The following is a 25,413-nucleotide window of genomic DNA, read 5'->3' as shown; positions in this document are numbered from 1 at the left end:
CATTTCCCTTTGCTGTCAGTTCCATAAGACTGGAAGAGAAGGGAAGAACAGATTGGGTTACCTATGATGACAATTTAGTGAAAACTATGGAGGAAAATTTTTGAACATGCCAACCTTGATTTGCACCCTGCATTTGATTATCTTTGAGCTGGGGTCATAAATCTTATTTAAATCCAGGGAATTACCAGAACATTAAAAATGCCTCAGTTTATACATCTAACAGTCAAGGCTACATTTATTTAATTGGAGGCACTTCTGTTTCACTCACTATTGTAGTACCTAAATACCTCTCAAACACTAATGAATGTATTTTATTCATAAGGCACCTGACCCAAAGATCAGGCAATTTAATGGAAAGACTTCAGCGGACTATGGATCAGGCCCAAGGTACTTAAACTTAAAACAGAAGTAGTGATTACCATAAGAATGTGTATATGTATAGAACATACTCTTTTTTTTAAAATTATAATTCATATAGTGAGCCGAATCCCTACTCAGATGAAATTCCCTTTGATGTCCAAAACTCAGCCCAATTAACAGAAATATTTAAGGAGTACTTGTGGCACCTTAGAGACTAACAAACACGGCTGCTACTCTGAAACCAGAAATATTTAAGTGGTTGGAGTGTTGAGCATTAATTGCCCATAAATGTATAGTTTAGCAGCACATAGCTTTTTTCCTCTCAGGCAGTAAAAGATGTAAATTTTCTGACTCCATGCGTTTCTTTTCCTTGGAAGCTCTTATTGCTTCATTTTTTGCTTAGTTTAAGGCACTATCTGAATTTTTTAAAACTCTTTATTTTAAAAACTACACAACTCCTGTTCCAGGGGTTCATATTACACTTCTATCACAATTCACATCTCCAGCACTTTGGAGAATAATAGTGCTGTGTAAAGAGATGTTAAAATAATTATTGTAGTTCAATTCATTTTAAAAGGTTGTATTATTAATACTGCTCCAAGACATTTCCTTGGGAATTAATGCTTCCCTGAGGTTAACAGAAGCAAAACTGTAAGGTTATTAACATTTCCAGTCAGCTATTAAGTCTCAAGAAAGTTTCTTAGCTTTTATTGTTAAACTACCTTGTGTGATTCCTTTCTTGCTGGTCCTTCAATGAGCCTGCTATTCTCTTCAGTCTGTTGTAGCAAAAATATTAAATTAATGACATTGTTGAAATAAATACCAGAGATGGCAATTTGCAGTCAAAATCAACTGCCACTGCAGCCAAATATAGCTTAGTGATGAGCTGAGTTAACTGAGGAGGGCACTAGGTGCTTTTGAACTTATTGGGCTGTTAAAAGTAGAAACTTGAACTTTTGTGTTTAATAGGGGCTACTGATACCTGAATTAAGAGCTTCTTTTTGTGTTGCAACACAGCAAGGTCTGTGTCATGGAGGTGCTTTTAGTAGGACTGAGAGCTATTGCAATTAGAGAGCAGATGAAAGAAAAAGAAGCAGACACACCTGTTTGTTGGAGTTCTTGGGGCACGTCTTCAGTCGGAGTAAATTGTTGTCATTACACTGACTTCAATGGAACAATCACACTTCATGGCAGCTGAGCATATGCTCCTTCTGTACTTTTGAAAATGTATTTTTCTTCTGCATCTACCAATCCTATTCAAGGGTTGACATAAATAAGGAGAGGATACAGTATCCTGTGAATGTCAACTGCTTGCTGTCCCAAACAGGAAATAAAAGGTGGGTTATATTCAAATCTTCCTGATTGTGCAGAGGCTAGAAACCATGGCCATTATTGATGCTTATATGTGGTGGTAGCAGTATGATTAGTAAGTTTACTGCTGTGGTAAGTATCTCTTAGTACTTCCCTGTTACCCTCAGAAGCAAAGTGATCCTGGAATGCCGTCCTGTTCCTTGTCCTTTTTTGTTAATGTGAGCAAACACAGAATTGCTGTGTGGATTGTTAGCTAGTTTTAATCTGCTGCTTCTAAAAGCAGGGAAAGGAAGAAAAACAGAGTAAAAATAGAGGTGCATAGATAAACAAATACAGAACATTGTTAATCCTAACATCATTGGCCAAGCTGCTTCTGCGACATCACACTTTCTAAGGAGCACCACGTCTTCTCACAGGAACCAGTGCTCCCTAAGAGCAAAGGACCCTTTTACTGTCTAACTCCTTCCCCTCCTCAGGGGATCAGCCATAGATGTCTGTTGGTGCTTTATGTTTGCAGCATTGTTGTGGCCATGTTGGTCCAAGGATATTAGACAGAAGGTGGGGGAGGTAATATATTTTATTGGACCAATGTCTATTGCTGAAAGCGACAAGCTTTTGAGCTACACAGAACTCATCTTCAGACCACTCTGGTGCTTTAGTAATAATGTGGAGGGAGGCTCCTTGTTGATGTCTAGGTAGGAGTGGGGCTGGAGATGGATTCTCACCATTTGACTGACAGGCAACTATGGGAACCTCAAAGGGACCATGCCCCTTGGAACTAATCTTAGAGCTGCTGTGAGCCAGGGTGAATACACAAGGGCCAGTTCGTTGAAAGCTCCTCATTCATAATGGAGTTCATAACAGTTCATAAGAAGAGTTTACCAACTTTGCTCCTCACAAGGCAAATGGCTGTACATTATCTGAGATCCATGTTACAGGGCTCCTATTCTATGTCCTCCAGATACTCAGCAGGAGGAACTAAAAAGAGAGGGGATCAGGACTATATGCTGTCAAGGTTCCTCCCCCACTCTGAACTCTAGGGTACAGATGTGGGGACCTGCATGAAAAACCTCCTAAGCTTATCTTTACCAACTTAGGTCAAAACTTCCCCAAGGTACAAAATATTCCACACTTTGTCCTTGGATTGGCCGCTACCACCACTAAACTAATACTGGTTACTGGGGAAGAGCTGTTTGGACGCGTCTTTCCCCCCAAAATACTTCCCAAAACCTTGCACCCCACTTCCTGGACAAGGTTTGGTAAAAAGCCTCACCAATTTGCCTAGGCGACTACAGACCCAGACCCTTGGATCTTAAGAACAATGAACAATCCTCCCAACACTTGCACCCCCCCTTTTCTGGGAAATGTTGGATAAAAAGCCTCACCAATTTGCATAGGTGACCACAGACCCAAACCCTTGGATCTGAGAACAATGAAAAAGCATTCAGTTTTCTTACAAGAAGACTTTTAATAAAAATAGTAGTAAATAGAAATAAAGAAATCCCCCCTATAAAATCAGGATGGTAGATACCTTACAGGGTAATTAGATTCAAAAACATAGAGAACCCCTCTAGGCAAAACCTTAAGTTACAAAAACGATACACAGACAGAAATAGTTATTCTATTAAGCACAGTTCTTTTCTCAGCCATTTAAAGAAATCATAATCTAATGCATACCTAGCTAGATTACTTACTAAAAAGTTCTAAGACTCCATTCCTGGTCTATCCCCGGCAGAAACCAGCATATAGACAGACAGACAGACCCTTTGTTTCTCTCCCTCCTCCCAGCTTTTGAAAGTATCTTGTCTCCTCATTGGTCATTTTGGTCAGGTGCCAGTGAGGTTACCTTTAGCTTCTTAACCCTTTACAGGTGAGAGGAGCTTTCCCCTGGCCAGGAGGGATTTCAAAGGGGTTTACCCTTCCCTTTATATTTATGACATATGCATAGTATACTACTGCTTTTTAGCGTATGTGCAAGTGCCTCAGGTGACATGTGACCAGCATTCATCTCTGAATTTGGTCTGCTGGTTGGATCATTAGCTTGTCCCGGCTGGGTACTGACGGGGAGTGCGATGTGAACTGCTGATCCATGCCCCCCATGATATGCTGATGGTGGTGGAAGAATGAGTTGCTTCCTCCTTGAGCAGTCCATGGCCTCTAGCTGATGAAAGGGGAACAGATTTCTTCTTTTCTCCATACATATAGGGCCCAACTGTCATTCTGCATGGTCAGATAGATCCACAGCAAGTTTATGCATTTGTATGGGAGTTTCCTGGCTTTTATGGATAAGTAAATCAGGGCTCTATATATCTCTTTACAATTTATTGACAAGGTAACAAAACAGTGTATTGCATGGTAGTTAACAAACTTGCCAGTCCAAATAATTTAGAAGAATAAGATGTAGGGGGAAATTAAATTTAATAATTTCAGAGGAATAATTTGATTCATGCTAGGTATTGATTTAGATGTAAGCAGAGTCAGTATGAGCTCCACCCTGACATCTGGTGGTGAGGTGTGGCAAGTTGTGGAAAAGAACTTCAGGGGCTGATCTCATTTGCATAGGCACACCCACCCCGCCTACAATGAGGCCATAGCTGCCCAAATGGTCACTTTGGCTGCTGTGGGATCCCCAGTGTCTCTGTTATTGGGGCAGGAAGAATAAATTACTACCCTGATTATGGGAATCAAGGACAGTGGAACTGTACTTGGCCTTTTGTTATGATGGAGGGACTCACCATCAACTAAGTAGCACTCGCTAGGCAAGGGACATGGGTTCCAAAACTCTGTGAATTGAGAGAGGCTGGGGACAGGTATTAATACTTGGTGGTATGGGCCCCCCCTGGTGAGGGCCTTATATGCTAATTGCACTTCCTCTTCTCTCCACTGTGGAATATCAGAGCTAATTTTGATTCCATTAGGAGTCTAGTTACAGGCTGCTGAGCTAACTTCACTTTGGGCTAATGGTGCACCAACACTGAGGCTCCCTTACTACAAGCTGAAATCACAGAAGAGCTAACCTTACTAAGAGCTGAAATCACTGAGTGTTGTGATAAGTAGTGGGGGAGTCTGAAGATATATGGTGGAGCAGTTTGTGGGACGGTGAGCAGAGCGGCTTGTGGAGCAGAGCAGTTTGCGGGATGGTGAGCAAAGCAGCTTGTGGAGCAGGGCGGCTGGTGGAGCAGAGCAGTTGGATGCCTAGAGCAGCTCATGGGGAGGCTGGCAGAGCGGAGCCCCATGGAGAGGTGGGGCCATCAGCTTTGAACCACATAAGGTGCCCCCTTAACCCCCCCCCATCTCCACCCAGGTTGGGAGGTAAAACTGCAGATAAACTTCCGAACTCTGAGGCTGCCCTGACCGGGGCAGAGACTTTTGGGTCGTTGGACTTTTGGGACTTTGGGTAATTTTGGGTTGCTGGCCTCAAGAACCAAAGGGAAAGGACATGCCCGAATTTGCTTGGGGTGGTTTTTTTTGCTCATGGGTTGTGTTATGAATCCTGTTGGTGGTGTTTCCCCAACATAATGCCACATTGTTTCTCTCTGTTATTAAAAGGCTTTTTGCTACACTCAAACTATGTGCTTGCGAGAGGGGAAGTATTGCCTCTTGGAGGTGCCCAGCGGGGGTATATATTTGTCCCAGGTCACTGGGTGGGGGCTCGAGCCGGTTTTGCATTGTGCTATTGGAATGGAACCCCTAGATACTGAACCCGGCCCTTGTTGCTGCCAACTCTGACAGGCAGAAGGGTTACATATAGATTTCTGGATTCTAAGGTCAGAAGGGACCATTGTAATATAGTTTGACCTGGATAACATAGGCCATATTACTTCCCTGAATTAATTCGTATTAGAACTAGAGAAAATATATTTTAGAAAAAACATACAATCTTGATTTTAAAAGTTCCAGGGTTGGAGAGTTCACCATAACACTTTTTGTAAATTGTTGACGCTCATGTTAAAATTTGCAACTTTTTTTGTAGTCTAAATGTTTCTAGTGTCAACTTCCAGCCATTGGAGCTTGTTATACCTTTGTCTACCAGATTGAAGAGCTGTCTATAATCGCATTTTGGCTCCCCCTGCAGATATTGATCAAATCACTTTTAACTCTTTTTTGAGCTAAATAGATTGAGCTTCTTGAGTCTTTCACTATACGGCATGTTTTCCAATCCTTTAAATCATTCTTGTGGCTCCTCTTTGAACTCCCTTTGCCCTGTTAGTGGTTGCATGATATGCCTACTATCCTTTTTTCAAGTCCTCAGGAGAGGCAAAATGCTGAAATATTTGGACATAATTGTTCCTTTCCCCAGGTGGGTTTCATCTGGATGTGCATGCACCATCAAGCAGCAGTAAAGCCTTTAGGTCAAAATATTGGTAGGGAAAAGCCACATAAGGCACTTGTGTAATGGTGCAATCAAAGTAGATGTGAGTATCTTTCTAAGTGTAGTTGTCTGCTAATAAATCTAGTATTGATCAAAGTTGAAAGATAAATGAAAAAGCCAAAATTTTAAAAGGTCTAAGCAGAGCCTCTTGTATTTATTTTGTCGTCTCATAAATCATTTTGACAGATTGCTCACAGCATGTACTGCATATTTAGCTGATGAATAATATTAACAATAATAATAAGCAGTATGTATAAGATGCATCTCCTATGCCAGGAGCAGGCAAACTTTTTGGCCTAAGGGCCACGTTGGGTTTCCAAAATTGTATGGAGGGCTGGTTAGGGGAGGCTCTGCCTCCACAAAGAGCAAACGTAGCCTGGCCCCCGACCCCTATCTGACTGACCCTCCCCCCGCCCCTCTCTCTTTGCCCCCTGACAGCCCCCCGGGACTCCTGCCCCATCCACCACTCCCTGTTCCCTGACTGCCCCTGGACCCCCCGCCCCTGGCTGCCCACCACCACCCCACCCAACCCGTCCTCTCATTCCTGACTGCACCCACCCGCCGGGACCTCTGCCCTCATTCAACCCCCTGTTCCCCATCCTCTGACGCCCCCCTCTATCCACACCCCCGCCCTCGACCACCCCCGAACTCCCCTGCCCTCTATCAACCCTCCCTGCCCCCTTACCGTGCTGCGTGGCTACAGCCACACCACCTAGAGCACTGGGTCAGGCCACAGCTCTGCAGCTGCGCTTCCCGGCTGCCCAGAGCAGTGCGCCAGCAGCGCAGTGAGCTGAAGCTGCGGGGGAGGGGCTGGGGACTAGCCTCCTGGGCCAGAAGCTCAGGGGCCGGGCAGGAGGGTCCCGTGGGCCGGATGTGGCCCCCAGGTCGTAGTTTGCCCATCTCTGTCATGTGCCCTCTAATCAATAAAGACTCAGGCAAAGCTTTCATTGAAGCTGATGGAACTCTTTAAAGAGTATGCATTTCATGATTTGGCTAGGCAATACAAGTGAAGTTTGAATAATACAGTATGGAAACAAAACATTGAGTTGACAATCTACATGCTTATGTACTACTTGCCAAGTGTTGCATAATCAGGCCTGTAAGTTTGTTCCAGTGTAGTTTTTCAAAATAATGCACTTCTGAAAAGCAGAAGTACTAGAAAGCTGCTCTGCCTGTATCTAGAGCCAAATGTGTTTCATAATTTGTAACAAATTACATTTCATGCTGTCCAGAGTATTAACAACCTCTCTTCAAGTTAAAGAATATTCTGTAAAAATATTAAACCTTAAATCACCTTGAACTAGTGCTAATCAAGACATTCCAGAAAACTTACAATTTTCTTTAAAAATAGAACACATAAAATGAAGTGGTCAGCAAAAAAAAAAAAAAGGTGGCAGGACCCCCTTGCAACTGACTGGCTGCCACTGCTGACAGGGTCCCTCCTGCAGCTGCTCAACCTCTGCAAGCAGCCAGTTCCCCCACCCCCACAGCTCCCAGCTGCCTCTGGCAGCAGCAGACGGACCCTGGAGCTGCTGGAAGGGCCGCCCCTCACAGCTCCCCCCAGCTACCAGCGGCACAAGGACCCCCACAACTGACCGGCTGCTGCCACCAGCAGAGACCCCTGAGCTGCCCAGCGGCTGGCAATGGCAGCAGAAGGACCCCAGAGCTGTTCAGCGGCTACGAGGCCCCCCGCAGCTCCCCAGCCAGATGCCACTGCTGGCAGGGTCCGTTCCCCCCCGCAGCCACTCAGCTGCTGTGAGTAGCTGCACCCTCCGCCCCTGCTGCTCCCAGCCGCCTCCGGTGGCGGCAGAGGGATCCCAGAGCTGCTCAGCAGCTGCAGGAAGGGGCCCCCCACAGCTCCCCAACCACTGGTAGAGGTGGCGGGGGGACTCCCCCCACCTTCAGCCCCGCAGGGCAATGGGGACCCTGCAGCTCCCCATTTTGTCAGGGATGTTTTTAATAAAAGTCAAGGACAGGTCATGGCTTCTGTGATTTTTTGTTTTGTTTGTTGCCTGCTACCTGTCCCTGACTTTTACTAAAAATATCCATGACAAAACTGTAGCCTTAAGCATGAGCCATGCAGTAGCATGTCAGCAGGAGCGTAAACATTTTGTGGGGGCATAGAAAATATCCCTTGAAGGAGTTAAACTTGAATTATGTGCAGTTTCCTGTGCATGGAGCCTTTTCAAAGTGTGTTGTAAACCAAAGCTGTTGCTGCACTGAGTAGATATTTAAGATCCCATGACATTTTTCAGAAGAGTAAGGATTTCCTCTGATGTCATGGGCTGTTACTCGTTCAGTGATGCTGTTTGTGAAGGTATCCAAGTGGCCCTCCTTATTAGGCAAGACGCCATCCCAGAGTATCCCCAAACAAAATTCAGAGGGGTAGCCATGTTAGTCTGGATCTGTAAAAGCGGCAAAGAGTCCTGTGGCACCTTATAGACTAACGGACGTATTGGAACATGAGCTTTTGTGCGTGAAGACCAATCTTCAATACGTCTGTTAGTATATAAAGTGCCACAGGACTCTTTGCCGCAAACAAAATGAGTACAGTTCTACTACTCAATGGTTAGATGACTCCATTAAACAATTTCGTATTGTCAGTCCTTTCAGGTTTCTGTTAGGAGGTTATGCTCTCTGTGTGTGTGAATGTAATACATTAAATGCCATTTTTGTATGGCCTGCTTCTGCAGCTAGTTTGCATTTGGAAGTCCTGTGGAAATCAGTGGAAGCTTTGTGTGCAGAGCAGTTCTGGGATCAAGTCTTATTTTTATAAAACCCTTCAGGTTGCACTTGAATGAAACCATTTCACAAGCAAAATATTCATTGTATTAGTCATTAGGATGGTAATTTAGAAAGGTATGAAAAATACTACAGATATGGAAAGGTGGTGAAACTTAATAAATGTCTTGAATGTGCCCAGATCTATCTTTTTGTGGCAATGTATAGCGTTGTCATCATGGGTGATTCCTCTCAAACTATGTCAAACATAATTATTTTATTCCATACTCAAACAGTTTGTATACAGTTATGAAATCAAGAGTTATATATATTTTTAATATTTTGCATATGAAACTCTGCTGAGGGTCAGCATTTTGTATTAAATACAATGGCATTAGATTAGGTTGTCTCTTCCTTAATTGTATTTCCCTCATTGTATAAATTATCACTGTTTAATTACAGAACCCAGTGTATAGATATTGCTGATGTAAACCTAATCCATTCAGTTGTCTAGTTTTGTGATAGCTGAGTCCCAAGCTGTCGTATGCATTAACTTGAAGAAAAGACAAGATTTATGATGCTGATCTAAACACATTCCCAGGTGATTAATAGATGATTGATATATTAAAGCTGCGGCAGTTACTGAAAAGAAAAACTAAAGCAGCTTTCAAATCCCCAGTGGTGGAGAAAGCAAACATTATTTTCTTTAGGGATCACAGGTCGTAGTAGCTGTCTAAATCAAAAGAAGACAGTGGAAAAAATAAAATACATTTTATTTGTTTGTTTCTGTTTTGTTTCCAACTTGGGAATGTTATCTTGGTCTGTGGTTTTGATTTATTTTTTTTAATTTCCTCTAGGATTATGTTTGTCAATATTCTTCTACAGTGAAGTTAATAGCTGAAGGACTAATCTTAACCTATTAGAAAGTGTCACTCTTGCAAGTCATCGTTTTCATCATCTATGCTACTGATTATGAAAGATTTTTGCTGTAGAGTTGACTCTTTCACTGGTGGGTTCAGAATGTGAAATTAAGCCACTGGCAGAAGACCAACACACGGCTCTCCCTGCCACAGATTGCTTGAAGTAACTGGGTGGGGGCAGGAGGAGACTGCACTCATTTCCAGGCACACTTGGGGTTGGTCTACACTATAAAATTAGATGGACCCAGCTACGTTGCTCAGGGGTGTGAAAAAATCCACACACCAGAATGACGTAATTAGAGAGCACAAGGACAATTTTTAAATCGACCTACCTACTGCGTCTTGGGGAGGTGGATTGCTGATGGGAGAATCCCTCCCATCAGCATAGTTAGGGTCTATGCTGTAGTGATTCAAGTGTAGACAGGTCCCTACTCTGTATATGCTTGCATGGAAGGGAATATTGGGGATTGTCTGGGATGTAGTACATTATATAGCACTGTGCCCTGAATCTTCCTCCTTGACCCAGCCCACTGTGTCTCAGTTCTCTCATCCTCCATGTCCGTCACTAAAATACACTTTTCCTGAAGCCCTACAAACCTGAATTCCCACACCTCTGAGAGGTTTTAACAAGACTGATAATGTGCTTAGAGGCCATAATGGAGACACTATAAGAATCTAACTAGATACTTAAACGAAAGAAAAATTACCAACCCCCCCCCCACACACACACACTAAAAGAAATTCACAGAACTAACACCACACAGGCTAATCCTTCATTGCTCATTCACTTTGACTATATATTGTATCCCACCCTTCTTCTATATGTTGTGTATCTAAATTGTAAGCACTTTGCAATTAAGATCTTATTTTTCTACTTGTCTGCAAAGTGCCGACCATGCTCAATTGGTTGTATAGAAACAGTTGTTCAGTAGTTTATTTCCAAATTGATCCTTTAATATGGAGTCTAATTCGTAGGGATGCATGACTGAAAACATTCATGGATACTCTTATCTTGAAAAATTGAAAGGACTTTACCTGTTTATTGAACTCTAAACAGCTGGGTACAGTAGGTAGGATCTTCACCTTGTGTAAATCAGTGGAGTGTCATTTTATACTAATTGAGAATCTGGCCCTCTGAGTCTTAGTGTAAGATCTGGAAAAACATTGTAAGAAAAAAAGCTGTCCCAATAAGTTATTGGAGAAGTAGTCCTGCTTATCTGATCATTTCATGTTAGAATGAAAGGAAATTAATAGTGCATCCATACGTAGATGCCTTCCATCAGATCTCACTTGACTTTCATTTTTTTCTTGTTGCTTAATAGTAGCAAGTTATATGGACTTGTATTCTACTGATTTCTAAACTTGTTTTGAGGAATTACCTGTTGAAGGGCCTGAAGCATATGTGAGTTGTCATAAATATAAAGGGAAGGGTAAACCCCTTTGAAATCCCTCCTGGCCAGGGGAAAGCTCCTCTCACCTGTAAAGGGTTAAGAAGCTAAAGGTAACCTCGCTGGCACCTGACCAAAATGACCAATGAGGAGACAAGATACTTTCAAAAGCTGGGAGGAGGGAGAGGAACAAAGGGTCTGTGTCTGTCTGTAGTCGGCTTGGCCAGGGACAGAACAGGAATGGAGGCTTAGAACTTTTAGTAAGTAATCTAGCTAGGTATGTGTTAGATTATGATTTCTTTAAATGGCTGAGAAAAGAATTGTGCTGAATAGAATAACTATTTCTGTCTGTATATCTTTTTTGTAACTTAAGGTTTTGCCTAGAGGGGTTCTCTATGTTTTTGAATCTAATTACCCTGTAAGATATCTACCATCCTGATTTTACAGGGGGGATTTCTTTATTTCTATTTACTGCTATTTTTTATTAAAAGTCTTCTTGTAAAAAACTGAATGCTTTTTCATTGTTCTCAGATCCAAGGGTTTGGGTCTGTGGTCACCTATGCAAATTGGTGAGGCTTTTTATCCAACATTTCCCAGGAGAGGGGGGGGTGCAAGTGTTGGGAGGATTGTTCATTGTTCTTAAGATCCAAGGGTCTGGGTCTGTAGTCACCTAGGCAAATTGGTGAGGCTTTTTACCAAACCTTGTCCAGGAAGTGGGGTGCAAGGTTTTGGGAAGTATTTTGGGGGGAAAGACGCGTCCAAACAGCTCTTCCCCAGTAACCAGTATTAGTTTGGTGGTGGTAGCGGCCATTCCAAGGATAACGGGTGTAATATTTTGTACCTTGGGGAAGTTTTGACCTAAGCTGGTAAAGATAAGCTTAGAAGGTTTTTCATGCAGGTCCCCACATCTGTACCCTAGAGTTCAGAGTGGGGGAGGAACCTTGACATGGTGGCATAGTGGTGGGATTAACCTGAAATCATTTGAGATCCAGTTGAGATTTTTTGAACTAGAAATACAGATTTTAAAAAGGAAATTTTTTTTTCTTTGGAAAGAAAGTCCAGAAAGCAGCTTTGAAACTGAAAGCAGCTTGGTTTTTCTCTGCTGTGGCCAAGCAGAGACAAAAGGGGATTATCTTGTGAATTGCAGGTTTACTTTGCCTGGAGGCAGGGTACTTAACTCCTGCAGGGAAATTCACAGTCTTCCAACCCAGAGGTTTTTTTTTCTTTTCTTCCTAAAAGTAAATAGGGGGTGTGTGTTCTACCCATTTGCTTTTTCTTTGGGCTGGGTAAGCAGGTTTCCAAGTAGTTGGAGGTTTTTTGCTTTAATTTGGGCCCAGAGCAGAGACAAGGGAATTGTCTTTTTCTGTAGGCTGACAGTCACTATCAGAGAATAGGTATTCTATTCCAGCACAGCAAAATTTTACAGCCACGTTTTGTTTGTTTATTTCTAAACCTCGGGTGTAAAGTTAGTTAAAAACAGAGAGGTTAGAATGACCAAATCCTCAGCTCGACTATAGCTGGAATTAGCCAAATTTCAGGCTGAGGAAAGGCAAAGGGAACATGAAAGACAGATAGAACTCATGCAGCTGAAGAAGGAACAAGAAAGGGAGGCAGAACTACACCAAGAGGCTGCCCACAAGAGGGAAATGGAGGCAAGGAAGCATGTGGAGGAGGAGAGGGAAAAAGAGAGGAAGCATGTGGAGGAGATGGAGAGGATAAAGGCCCAGCAGAATATACCAACAAACCCTAGCAATCCTTCTCCAGGTACCACTTCCCATCCCAGAAAGTTCCCCACCTACAAGGCAGGTGATGATACTGAGGCCTTCTTAGAAAACTTCGAAAGGGCCTGCCTTGGGTACAACATCTCTACTGACCAATACATGGTAGAGCTGAGGCCGCAGCTCAGTGGACCCTTAGCTGAGGTGGCAGCTGAAATGCCTAAAGAACAAATGAACAAGTATGAACTGTTTAAATCCAAGGCGAGAGTCAGAATGGGGATAACACCCGAGCAGTCTCGTCGGAGGTTCAGAGCCCTAAGGTGGAAACCAGACATGTCATTTACCCGACATGCCTACCACATTGTAAAACATTGGGATGCCTGGATATCAGGAGCAAGTGTTGAATCTCCAGTAAATTTGCCCTTCCTAATGCAAATGGAACAATTCTTAGAGGGTGTTCCTGAGGAAATAGAAAGATACATCCTAGATGGGAAACCCAAAACTGTAATTGAGGCAGGAGAGATTGGAGCCAGATGGGTGGAGGTGGCAGAGAAGAAGAAAACTGGTCGCAGTTGGAGCGGAGACCAGAAGGGACCACCCCAGACCACACCCTATTACCGGGGGCCGCCCAAAGCCCCACCTACCTCCCAAAGAACCCTCCAGACCCCTTATCGTCCCACCACCCCGTTCTCCAGCAACCCTCCTCGCCCCAGTGACCCGTCAGCTGGACGATGTTTTAAGTGTAACGAGCTGGGGCATGTAAAGGCCAACTGCCCCAAGAACCCCAACAGATTACAGTTCATTGCACCGGAATCACACCAGAGGTCCACAGGCCCAGATACCTCCCAGATACCCTTGGAGCGGAGGGAAACTGTGAGTGTGGGCGGGAAGAAGGTCACCGCGTGGAGGGACACCGGAGCACAAGTGTCAGCTATCCATGCTTCCTTAGTGGACCCCAATTTAATCAACCCAGAGATCCAAGTGACGATTCAACCCTTCAAGTCCAACTCTTTCAATTTGCCTACAGCCAAGTTGCCTGTCCAGTACAAGGGCAGGTCAGGAATGTGGACTTTTGCAGTCTATGATGATTATCCCATCCCCATGCTGTTGGGGGAAGACTTGGCCAATCATGTGAAGCAGGCCAAGAGGGTGGGAATGGTCACCCGCAGCCAGGCTAAACAAGCCGTGAGGCCTAGCTCTGTTCCGGAAACTTCTATCAGGACCCAGTCAGAGGTGATGGACCTGGACCCCAGGCCAATGTCTGCAACAGCAGTAGTGATCCAGTCCCAGAGACCCAGACGGAACCAGTCCCAGAACCGGAACCAGCCGAACAACCAACACCAGACCCCGTGTCAGCACTGAATCCAGTACTTGCAACCTCAACACCAGAGGGCCCCACCGCACCTGAACTGGCAGCAGCCGATAACCCGACCCAAGAGGCTCAGCCGGAGCCTGAATCCCAACATAGTGCACCAGCGGAGAGCGGTTCACAGTCAACAGAAACAGCTCCATCCCCTATATCGCTTCCAGAGGGACCAAGCCTAGGTCCACAATCCCATGAGGAACTGATGTCTCCAGCATCAAGGGAACAGTTCCAGACCGAACAGGAAGCAGATGAAAGCCTCCAGAGAGCTTGGACGGCGGCACGGAGCAACCCACCGCCTCTCAGCTCTTCTAATCGATCCAGGTTTGTTATAGAAAGAGGACTTTTATACAAGGAAACTCTTTCTGGTGGACACCAGGAAGACTGGCATCCTCAGAGACAGTTGGTAGTTCCAACTAAATACCGGGCCAAGCTCTTGAGCTTAGCCCACGATCACCCTAGTGGCCATGCTGGGGTGAACAGGACCAAAGACCGTTTGGGGGGATCATTCCACTGGGAGGGAATGGGCAAGGATGTTTCTACCTATGTCCAGTCTTGTGAGGTGTGCCAAAGAGTGGGAAAACCCCAAGACCAGGTCAAAGCCCCTCTCCAGCCACTCCCCATCATTGAAGTTCCATTTCAGCGAGTAGCTGTGGATATTCTGGGTCCTTTTCCGAAAAAGACAGCCAGAGGAAAGCAGTACATACTGACTTTCATGGATTTTGCCACCCGATGGCCGGAAGCAGTAGCTCTAAGCAACACCAGGGCTAAAAGTGTGTGTCAGGCACTAGCAGACATTTTTGCCAGGGTAGGTTGGCCCTCCGACATCCTCACAGATGCAGGGACTAATTTCCTGGCAGGAACTATGAAAAACCTTTGGGAAGCTCATGGGGTAAATCACTTGGTTGCCACTCCTTACCACCATCAAACAAATGGCATGGTGGAGAAGTTTAATGGAACTTTGGGGGCCATGATACGTAAATTCGTAAATGAGCACTCCAATGGTTGGGACCTAGTATTGCAGCAGTTGCTCTTTGCCTACAGAGCTGTACCACATCCCAGTTTAGGGTTTTCCCCATTTGAACTTGTATATGGCCGTGAGGTTAAGGGGCCATTGCAGTTGGTGAAGCAGCAATGGGAGGGATTTACACCTTCTCCAGGAACTAACATTCTGGACTTTGTAACCAACCTACAAAACACCCTCCGAACCTCTTTAGCCCTTGCTAGAGAAAACTTACAGGATGCTCAAAAAGAGCAAAAAGCCTGGTATGATAAACATGCCAGAGAGCGTTCCTTCAAAGTAGGAGACCAGGTCATGGTCTTAAAGGCGCTCCAGGCCCATAAAATGGAAGCATCGTGGGAAGGGCCATTCACGGTCCAGGAGCGCCTGGGAGCTGTTAATTATCTCATAGCATTCCCCACCTCCAACCGGAAGCCTAAGGTGTACCATATTAATTCTCTAAAGCCCTTTTATTCCAGAGAATTAAAGGTTTGTCAGTTTACAGCCCAGGGAGGAGACGACGCTGAGTGGCCTGAAGGTGTTTACTACGAAGGGAAATGTGCTGGTGGTGTGGAAGAGGTGAACCTCTCCATGACCCTTGGGCGTATGCAGCGACAGCAGATCCAGGAGCTGTGCACTAGCTACGCGCCAACGTTCTCAGCCACCCCAGGACTGACTGAACGGGCATACCACTCCATTGACACAGGTAATGCTCACCCAATTAGGGTCCAACCTTACCGGGTGTCTCCTCAAGCTAAAACTGCTATAGAACGGGAGATCCAGGATATGTTACAGATGGGGGTAATCCGCCCCTCTGAAAGTGCATGGGCATCTCCAGTGGTTCTAGTTCCCAAACCAGATGGGGAAATACGTTTTTGCGTGGACTACCGTAAGCTAAATGCTGTAACTCGCCCAGACAACTATCCAATGCCACGCACAGATGAACTATTAGAGAAACTGGAACGGGCCCAGTTCATCTCTACCTTGGACTTAACCAAGGGGTACTGGCAGGTACCGCTAGATGAATCTGCCAAGGAAAGGTCAGCCTTCATCACACATCTCGGGCTGTATGAATTTAATGTACTCCCTTTCGGGCTGCGAAATGCACCCGCCACTTTCCAAAGACTTGTAGATGGTCTCCTAGCAGGATTAGGAGAATATGCAGTCGCCTACCTTGACGATGTGGCCATATTTTCGGATTCCTGGGCAGACCACCTGGAACCTCTACAAAAAGTCCTTGAGCGCATAAGGGAGGCAGGACTAACTGTTAAGGCTAAGAAGTGTCAAATAGGCCTAAACAGAGTGACTTACCTTGGACACCAGGTGGGTCAAGGAACTATCAGCCCCCTACAGGCCAAAGTGGATGCTATCCAAAAGTGGCCTGTCCCAAAGTCAAAGAAACAGGTTCAATCCTTCTTAGGCTTGGCCGGTTATTACAGACGATTTGTACCGCACTACAGCCAAATCGCTGCCCCACTGACAGACCTAACCAAAAAGAAACAGCCAAATGCTGTTCAGTGGACCGGAAAGTGTCAGAAGGCCTTTAACAAGCTTAAAGCGACACTCATGTCTGACCCTGTACTAAGGGCCCCAGACTTTGACAAACCGTTCCTAGTAACCACAGATGCATCTGAGCGTGGTGTGGGAGCAGTTTTAATGCAGAAAGGACCTGATCAAGAATTCCACCCTGTAGTGTTTCTCAGCAAAAAACTGTCTGAGAGGGAAAGCAACTGGTCAGTCACTGAAAAAGAATGTTATGCCATTGTCTACGCTCTGGAAAAGCTACGCCCATATGTTTGGGGACGGCGTTTCCACCTGCAAACCGACCATGCTGCACTAAAGTGGCTTCACACCGTCAAAGAAACTAACAAAAAACTTCTTCGGTGGAGTTTAGCTCTCCAAGATTTTGATTTCGACATCCAACACATCTCAGGAGCTTCTAACAAAGTGGCTGATGCACTCTCCCGTGAAAGTTTCCCAGAATCAACTGGTTAAAATCGTCCTTGAGATGTGGAAAATATTGTTAGTCTTTATGTACTTGGTAGTATATTTAGAGATGCATGTGTCTTATTAACTCTGTTTTCCTAGAGCTCCAGGAAGAAATCCCAGCCAGTGTTTCACCCTAGCTGAGATTTGGGGGGCATGTCATAAATATAAAGGGAAGGGTAAACCCCTTTGAAATCCCTCCTGGCCAGGGGAAAGCTCCTCTCACCTGTAAAGGGTTAAGAAGCTAAAGGTAACCTCGCTGGCACCTGACCAAAATGACCAATGAGGAGACAAGATACTTTCAAAAGCTGGGAGGAGGGAGAGGAACAAAGGGTCTGTGTCTGTCTGTAGTCGGCTTGGCCAGGGACAGAACAGGAATGGAGGCTTAGAACTTTTAGTAAGTAATCTAGCTAGGTATGTGTTAGATTATGATTTCTTTAAATGGCTGAGAAAAGAATTGTGCTGAATAGAATAACTATTTCTGTCTGTATATCTTTTTTGTAACTTAAGGTTTTGCCTAGAGGGGTTCTCTATGTTTTTGAATCTAATTACCCTGTAAGATATCTACCATCCTGATTTTACAGGGGGGATTTCTTTATTTCTATTTACTGCTATTTTTTATTAAAAGTCTTCTTGTAAAAAACTGAATGCTTTTTCATTGTTCTCAGATCCAAGGGTTTGGGTCTGTGGTCACCTATGCAAATTGGTGAGGCTTTTTATCCAACATTTCCCAGGAGAGGGGGGGGTGCAAGTGTTGGGAGGATTGTTCATTGTTCTTAAGATCCAAGGGTCTGGGTCTGTAGTCACCTAGGCAAATTGGTGAGGCTTTTTACCAAACCTTGTCCAGGAAGTGGGGTGCAAGGTTTTGGGAAGTATTTTGGGGGGAAAGACGCGTCCAAACAGCTCTTCCCCAGTAACCAGTATTAGTTTGGTGGTGGTAGCGGCCATTCCAAGGATAACGGGTGTAATATTTTGTACCTTGGGGAAGTTTTGACCTAAGCTGGTAAAGATAAGCTTAGAAGGTTTTTCATGCAGGTCCCCACATCTGTACCCTAGAGTTCAGAGTGGGGGAGGAACCTTGACATGAGTAAAGCTGCTCAGACGTGTATTTCACATTACTTCAGTTGCAAGTAACTTTACTCCTGGGCATAAGTGTTCTGCAGATTTGGGCCCCAAAAGTGGACATGAAGAAAGAACACTTGTCTTCTATCTAATCATTTTAATCACTGCTCTAATTTTTTAGAGACTGGATCTGGATAAACCATTAGAGGCTGGCTTGTGCCACCCTTACTCACTGTGAATAGTATCTCAGTCCACAAGTAAGCAGTCCTCCTTGATTTGCACCTTACACCGAGTAGTCCCCTTTTATTTCAGTGTGAATAAAAGTGGCAGAATGTGGATACCTTGGTTAATAGCAGTTCACTAGTAGGAGAATATATGCTGATTCAAAATGTACTACACTTCAAAATAAACTGTCTCACATTATTGTTTTGTCTCTTTGGTGGCATCTTCTAATCCTTGACATTTCAATATTAGAGTGTTACTCGTGCATCTGCATTTAAAATATAAGTCATAGATGGTAAAACTCTGTGGCAGTTTTCATGTTAAATGTAAATTACATAATGTTCTTGGAGCTAAGAAATGCTCTCGTAAGCATTTTGGGTCTGATTCAGTACTCGGGCCAGTCTTACACCAGTGAAACACTGTTGACTTCAGTGAAGGTACTTCTGATTCTCAGTGGTGTAAGTGAGAGGAGAATCAGGCCCCCAAAAGAATTCCCATTGTATTCAAGGAAAACGAGTTAATGATGGCATTATTTATTTAGAACCTTCATTTCCGAGCTACATTTCTGCATAAGAAATGCCTAGCTGTGCTGTTAAGTGGTGTTATAAACACGTTTATTTTTGGTTTAATGCTCGTCTGTTATATGCTGTAGGCACATGAACAAACAATGCTGGTGGGGGATTTTTAGTGAAGGCTGAGCTTGCCCCATGTCTGCTCTAATTGGACCCAGAGAAGAATGTCCGGTGGTTAGAGCCCTTGACTGGATGTAATGTACATCTGGCAAGATGTGCTGCTAACTGAGCCAGCTGCCAAATTATCTATTAATAGTAGCTTCCAAGAGGTCTTCAGGAGTAACCCTGTCAGAAAATGCGGAAGCACTATCCAGTTCCCAGTAAACAGGTTAATTCAAGCTCTCTTCCCTTTGACAGGTCTTGAGGGGAGGACTGCTGAACAGAGAGAAGGATTAGAATGTCGTTTAGGGAAAGATAGGGCTCCTTACTCTGGCTCTGAGGATCCTCGGAGCACAGAAAGCTAGTGTTTGTTTTTCCCTTTTTGCTTGTTGTTTTGTTTGGCTTGTGTATACAAATATTCTCTCCTGCTGAAGAGGCCTCACTGCCTGTAGCTGTGATTTGTTTCTGCTTAGCCATCCCACTAGGGAAGATCACAATTGCCTCCATATGTTTACCTGTAGCTGGCATTTGAGACTATTCTGTCTGTCTCCCTTAGCAATCTCACATGTTAAATAGGTTGGAAGGGAGGCTAGGTCCCCATGGAACCTTCCAGGTGAGAGTGCTGAAGTCCAAATAGCGGCTGCCCACCCTGATTCTGAGTATGTTTTGAGAGGAAACATTGAGGCCATTTCAATAGCATTACAGAGGCTCTGCACTGCAGGGGGATTCTCTTTATGTCAAGGGAGTTCCCTGGTGGCCTAAACCAGTGGTTTTCAAAGTTTGGGTCGCTACCCAGTACTGGATCACGGAATGCAAAGCACTGGGTTGCCTTGCTCAGCACCCAGGGACCCTGGCGGCCGATCAGTAAAAACTAATAATCCCTACCTGTTCTGATACTGCGCTGTGCCCTGGAAACAGCCAGCAGCAGGTACAGCTTGTAGGCACAGGGGCTGCGGGGCTCTGCACATGCCCCCCAACCCCCCGAGCACCGGCTCCGCACTCCCATTGGCCGGTAACTTGCCAATGGGAGCTGGGGGGGAGTGGCCTGTGGGCAAGAACCACGCATAGCCGCTTGCACACCTCCGCCTATGAGCCAGACCTGCTGGTTGCTTCCGGGGTGCAGCACGGTCTGCAGTGGAAGGAGAGGCGGGAAACCTGCATCTGCACCCCAGCTGCGCCACTGACCAGGAGCCACCAGAGGTAAGCCCATGCCCCAATCCCCTGCCCCAGCCCTGAGCCTCCCCACAAACCCAGAGCCCCCTCCTTCACCCCAACCCCCTCATCCCTTGCCCTACCACAGAGCCCTGACCACCTCCTGCATCCAAACCCCCTGCCCCAGCCCTGAGCCCCCCCCAACCCAGAGCCCCCTCCTGTACCCCAAACCCCTCATCCCTGGCCCCACCGCAGAGCCTGTACCCCTAGCCCTGAGCCCCCTCTCACACTCCAAATCCCTCATCCCCAGCTCCGTTGGGTTATGGGCATCAACTATTTTCTTCAAGTGAGTTGCCCGAAAAAAGTTTGAAAACCACTGGCCTAAACCGCAGGCACCCAGGCTGCATGGAGAAGGAGGCAGCCTGACTGAAACATAGCGGGGATAAGTGCTAGACTTGGGGGGAGTGGATTGGGAGCTGGGTGGTTAGGGGATAGTGGGATTGGTGGGCAAAGAAACTGGGAGCTAAGTGGGGAAACTGGGATGGAGTGGTGGGGAGCCTGGAGTGGAACCCAGGATTCCTGAGTCTCACCTTTCCTCTGCTGTCACCAAGTATCTGTGAAACCCTCCGGCAAAGAGTGTATCATCCTCTTCTAACGCTGGTCCACACAGAACATGGCAACCTGATGCTGCTATCAGGTAATCCCTTAACTCAGATGGCGGGGGGGAGTTCTGTGTTCCATCCCTGCTGATGACCCAAATAAGGGTCAGGATGGTCATACATGCTAGGATTTCTCTTCTTACAGTTAACTTTTTAAAAAATAAACATAGAGGAATTACACCCACAAATATGTTAAAAACATGTTAAGGTTGGAAAGTGAAGCTCTCAAAAGTTAGGAAATGCCAGAACAAAGGTTGCTGTGGACACTTGACCTTAATTCCCTTTGTGCCTCCATTTCCTGGCTGTAAAATGGGGACAGAACCATCCCCTCATCTCACAGGGGTGTGGTGAAAAGAAATTCACTGTAGTTTGTGAAGAACTATCCTGGATGAGGCACGGTTCTTTGGGGGAGGGGAGAAGTATGTGAACATGTAATTAAAGACTCTAGCATAATGCATACACATGGGGGTGTCTACGGACTGTCTAAGCTCTTTATAAAGATACTTTAATTCATAAAAATAACTCATAACATACACAAATGTAATCTGTATGTGACCATACCCAATTCCATTCATTCATTGTTGGCAGGTTCAAATTTTCAAGCATGTTTGAATGCTGCAGGCAGAGACTCAGATTCTGTGATAAGTGTTGTAGAAATTAATTTCCCAGGGGAGAAAGCAAGCAGGCTCTGACTTTCTATAGTTGAAGCTTCTTAAGTGATTTGGGAGAGCACTGATGGACTCTGAAAGGAGTCATAATCAGCCTTTTTCAGCCAAAAAGGAAGTCTGCACAATCCAAGGCTTTGAGGGGAATGTGGCTATTAACTTTGATGGGAGGATCCTCCCAACTCAAGAATCATGGGGAAGATCCCCTGGACAAAATACAAATGTCATCTATTCTCAATGTCCTTTCTCATCGTTGCTAATTGCCAAGGTATTCTGTGCTACCTGCTCCTCCTACCCAATTATCTAAGTAATGTCTCCATTCACTCTGTGACATTACAACTTGTTACCAGGACAGGGCCAGTCTCTTCCGCAGTCTTTCTGAATGAATCCATCAGGAGAAGGAATAGCAAATATATTTTTTCTGTTTCATTTGGTTTAATTTAGAGTATCCCTTAACTGTTACAAATATGTGAAGCGTCATCTGTTTGGAACTATAGGTTTTGTCAAACAACTTTTTCTCTTCAAATTTTCCCCTCCCTTCCCTTTCCCCTATAACTTGATTTTGGTGAAGCTTTGTGTTTTATACAATTTGTCCCCTTGATAAGAATGCTCATTCAAATGATCTTTAGAATGAATTGATGATCCTTGCTTAGTTCACCAGGCAGAGCATGTTTTAGAAAACTGCCAGAATTGAATGGGCTAATGTTTTCTGCAAGAAATCAGTTGGGTTTTTTTGTACACAGGTTACTTACTCTTATGTACATCTCGTCATATATGTTGTACAGATTGTTAGAATTTTGATACGTTTTGTCCTTTTTAAGATCCTCCAGTTAATCAATGAAAACAAGAATGTGGGCTAAGGTATAGCAATTGAGTATTTAAAAAAAAGCCGCTCTACGGTTTTTGTAGTCTGTTCTTTATTTTTCCTACTCCTATTTGCATGCTGTTACTGAAGTACTCTGCTGTACATTTGTAGTCATCATAAGTTATTTTTTAAAACAGGCAAATTAATCTAAATCACGCTAGTCAACTGGAATTTAAAGGGCTTAACACTAGGATGGTATAAAGCACTAAAAGATGGTTTAAGTGGCTTGTAGTTTTCCAGATGCTTATACCTGACATTGTGCACCAAAATGCTTCCACATTAGAACGACACAAATTTCAGTGCACAGAGCATTCAGTTTCCATGCCAGGATTAAGTTACTTAAGTTTCTTTTGGAGATCTGGGCTGTGGGAATTTTAAACCACTAGCTTTTTTTTGTCATTTGCCTCTCAAAAATATCCATGCCATTTTAATTTCTAATGCTTTTTAGTGTTTAGCAAAATTCAGGTTTTTTTTTAATGATTATTTCTTCCAGCCTTAGCGTTAACAAAGGGAAGGGAATATTTATTTACACTAGTCGTGTACTGAATGGATTAACTTGAATGACAGCTCTTGTTACCGCCTTACTGTATGTCCCTGTGTACTGTCATCAAAACACATGAAAACCTTTCTGCCAAGTTGCATGCAGTGATGTAGCCATGTCGGTCTCAGGATATTAGAGAAAAGGTGGATGAGGTAATATGTTTTATTGGACTGACTTCTGTTAGTGAGAGAGACAAGCTTTCAAGCTTATATGGAGTAAGCTTGAAAGTTGGTCCAATAAAAGATATTACCTCACTGACTTTCTCTTTCTTAGTCTATAGTCATGCTCTATTTTAACAGGATTTAGATAATACTTTAGGAAGTTTTAAAAAACACTTTAGGAGTACTTTGATTAAACACTCTTTTTACTATCTGTGTTGTTGTCTTGTTTCAATTTAGTATTTTAGGGAAAAAAAGGTTTCAAGAAGTGGCCCTTAATTTTCTGTGTCCATCATTGTACTGTATAATCCATTGGTTGCATGCCCAACCACCACATTTATAGGAACATTTGTGATTGCAAATGCAGACAATCAGTTGCTACTTTTGTCCATGCAGGTGCCTATTTGCCTATGAAAATATATTACTTGCCCATGCAAATTGGTGTGTGTCCATACAAAAGTCTTCTTAAGCAATATTAAAGACGAGGTTGAGGTTAGCAGAAATGTCTACACTTAAAACATTAACAGCAATACAAAAGTTTAGTTGGAAATGCTGACGATACATTTCAATGTGTTTTTAAACGTTTTAATTTTAATTACTATATGTCAGTGATCTCACAATTAAATGCTGCCATTTTACTTGTCTTTGGACAACTTGGTAGAAAGAGGTAGAGATATACTCAGATCTAACTTGCACTTTGAGCCTGAGTCCAGATTTTGAAACCAGAAGAGTTTGGGACAGGAGAGTTCAGATTTGAGGCTCATTTGCTCCATTACAGGGAGGCCTTATTCTTGAAATTCACACCTGGACTTGTACCAGAACTTTGACTCCTCTCCACAAAGTACATCGGGATCAAAGTGGGAGTTCTTGTTCAGACACAGCTGTAACAGCAGACTCTACAGAGGGGTACATGATGTGAAACCAGTATTTGTGGTCAGAACAAAGCTGAAATGTTTTGTGGAGATGTATCTATCTATTTTTTTTTTTGAGGCCAGGACAGGGGAGGGAGAAAGTCGCACCTAGCTCAGTGGCTTCGGTCTCAATTCAGAAGTTTTTTTTTTTAAGTTTGCTGTAAAATGGAATTGCCATTCTCCTGTGAGCTCTAGAAACCCATGTGCTATAAGACAATACCACAGGCTCCTTCTCTGTGTAACTGGAGGATCAGTTTAAAGCAGAATTCAACCAAAACAGCTCTGAACTACTTGTGAAGAATCTCAACAATTTCTTTGTCAGAGGAGATGCAAACGGAGTGGCTCTGTGGATTTAATTATATAAAATGTATATTTTTATATCCACTGTCCACTGCTTCATGGTTAGTTGCTAACTTGGCTGTATGTGCTGCAATGGGTTAGGCATCTTTGCTTTACAGGCTACTAAACATATTTTCTTTTGTATTTGAAACCTTTCCTGACACAGCTGCTGACTGCTACAGATTTTTACATGTGCCAAGCCGTTAAATCCTATCCACTGTAAATGGTGCACAGGATCCAAGGCTATTTGCTTCAATGCTGGTGAAGTTTAATGAGAAGACACCAAGGAACAACATTTGTCCTGTAGTACAATGCACTTTCAGTAATCGTTTAAATGAGAGAAAATAGAAAAACTTAATCCTTTGTTTTGCTCTTGTTGCCTGGCTTAAAAAAACAACACTCTGGTATGTAAGAGAGGTTATTTTTTCCTCTATTTGGTAAATTTCAAATTGTTATACTATGCCTACCAGACATATAAAAAGATTACATACAAATAGCAAAAACCTTCGTGCCCTTTAACCAAGTTTAGTACTTCCTGCAATCCTATTTGTTTTGGAAGGAAACACTTGAAACATTTCAGTTCAGTTTTAGTATTAAATGGATATTGTTGAGGTTGTGTTGATGTAAATAATGAGTGACGTGAATAAAAATGACAAATGAGTAGGCAATGGATTTTTGTATGTGATTACTCGTTATTTTTTCCTCATTGTTAATTCTTATACAATTAGGTATTATATGAAATGTGTAATCTGTAAAATGAAAGCGTAGTTTATTTAATGTTTACTCCTCAGGGAATTATGCACCAAAAATTAAAATTATGCGCACAGTATTTTAAAATTCTGCACATTTTATTTCTCAATAAATAAATGTGGCTCCAGCATGACAGTGGGGTGCACAGACCACTGGCTGCATTGTGATGGGAGATCACCCTGAAGCCCTCACCTCCCTCAGTACAGGGATTCATCAGTGAGGCTGCACCTGACCCTGATACAGTGCAAGGCCTGGGCCTGCCCCAAAAACACCCCAGGG

At 43.9% G+C, this 25,413-nt stretch overlaps 1 long non-coding RNA gene across 1 annotated transcript in view; it reads left to right on the top strand.

Moving 5' to 3' along the window:
* The window catches only part of LOC142070956 (uncharacterized), a 28,267-nt gene extending 3,054 nt beyond the window's left edge, over nucleotides 1-25,213 (top strand). The window contains exon 2 of the long non-coding RNA XR_012666899.1: nucleotides 24,551-25,213. This is a non-coding gene — a long non-coding RNA (uncharacterized LOC142070956). The remainder of the gene's footprint in view (nucleotides 1-24,550) is intronic.
* The last annotated feature ends 200 nt before the right edge of the window (nucleotides 25,214-25,413 follow it).

This window comes from Caretta caretta, chromosome 2, assembly GCF_965140235.1.
Source record: "Caretta caretta isolate rCarCar2 chromosome 2, rCarCar1.hap1, whole genome shotgun sequence".
NCBI classification, from domain to species: domain Eukaryota; kingdom Metazoa; phylum Chordata; order Testudines; family Cheloniidae; genus Caretta; species Caretta caretta.
Note: the sequence above shows the minus strand (reverse complement) of the source record. Positions and strands in the feature narration are given on the sequence as shown.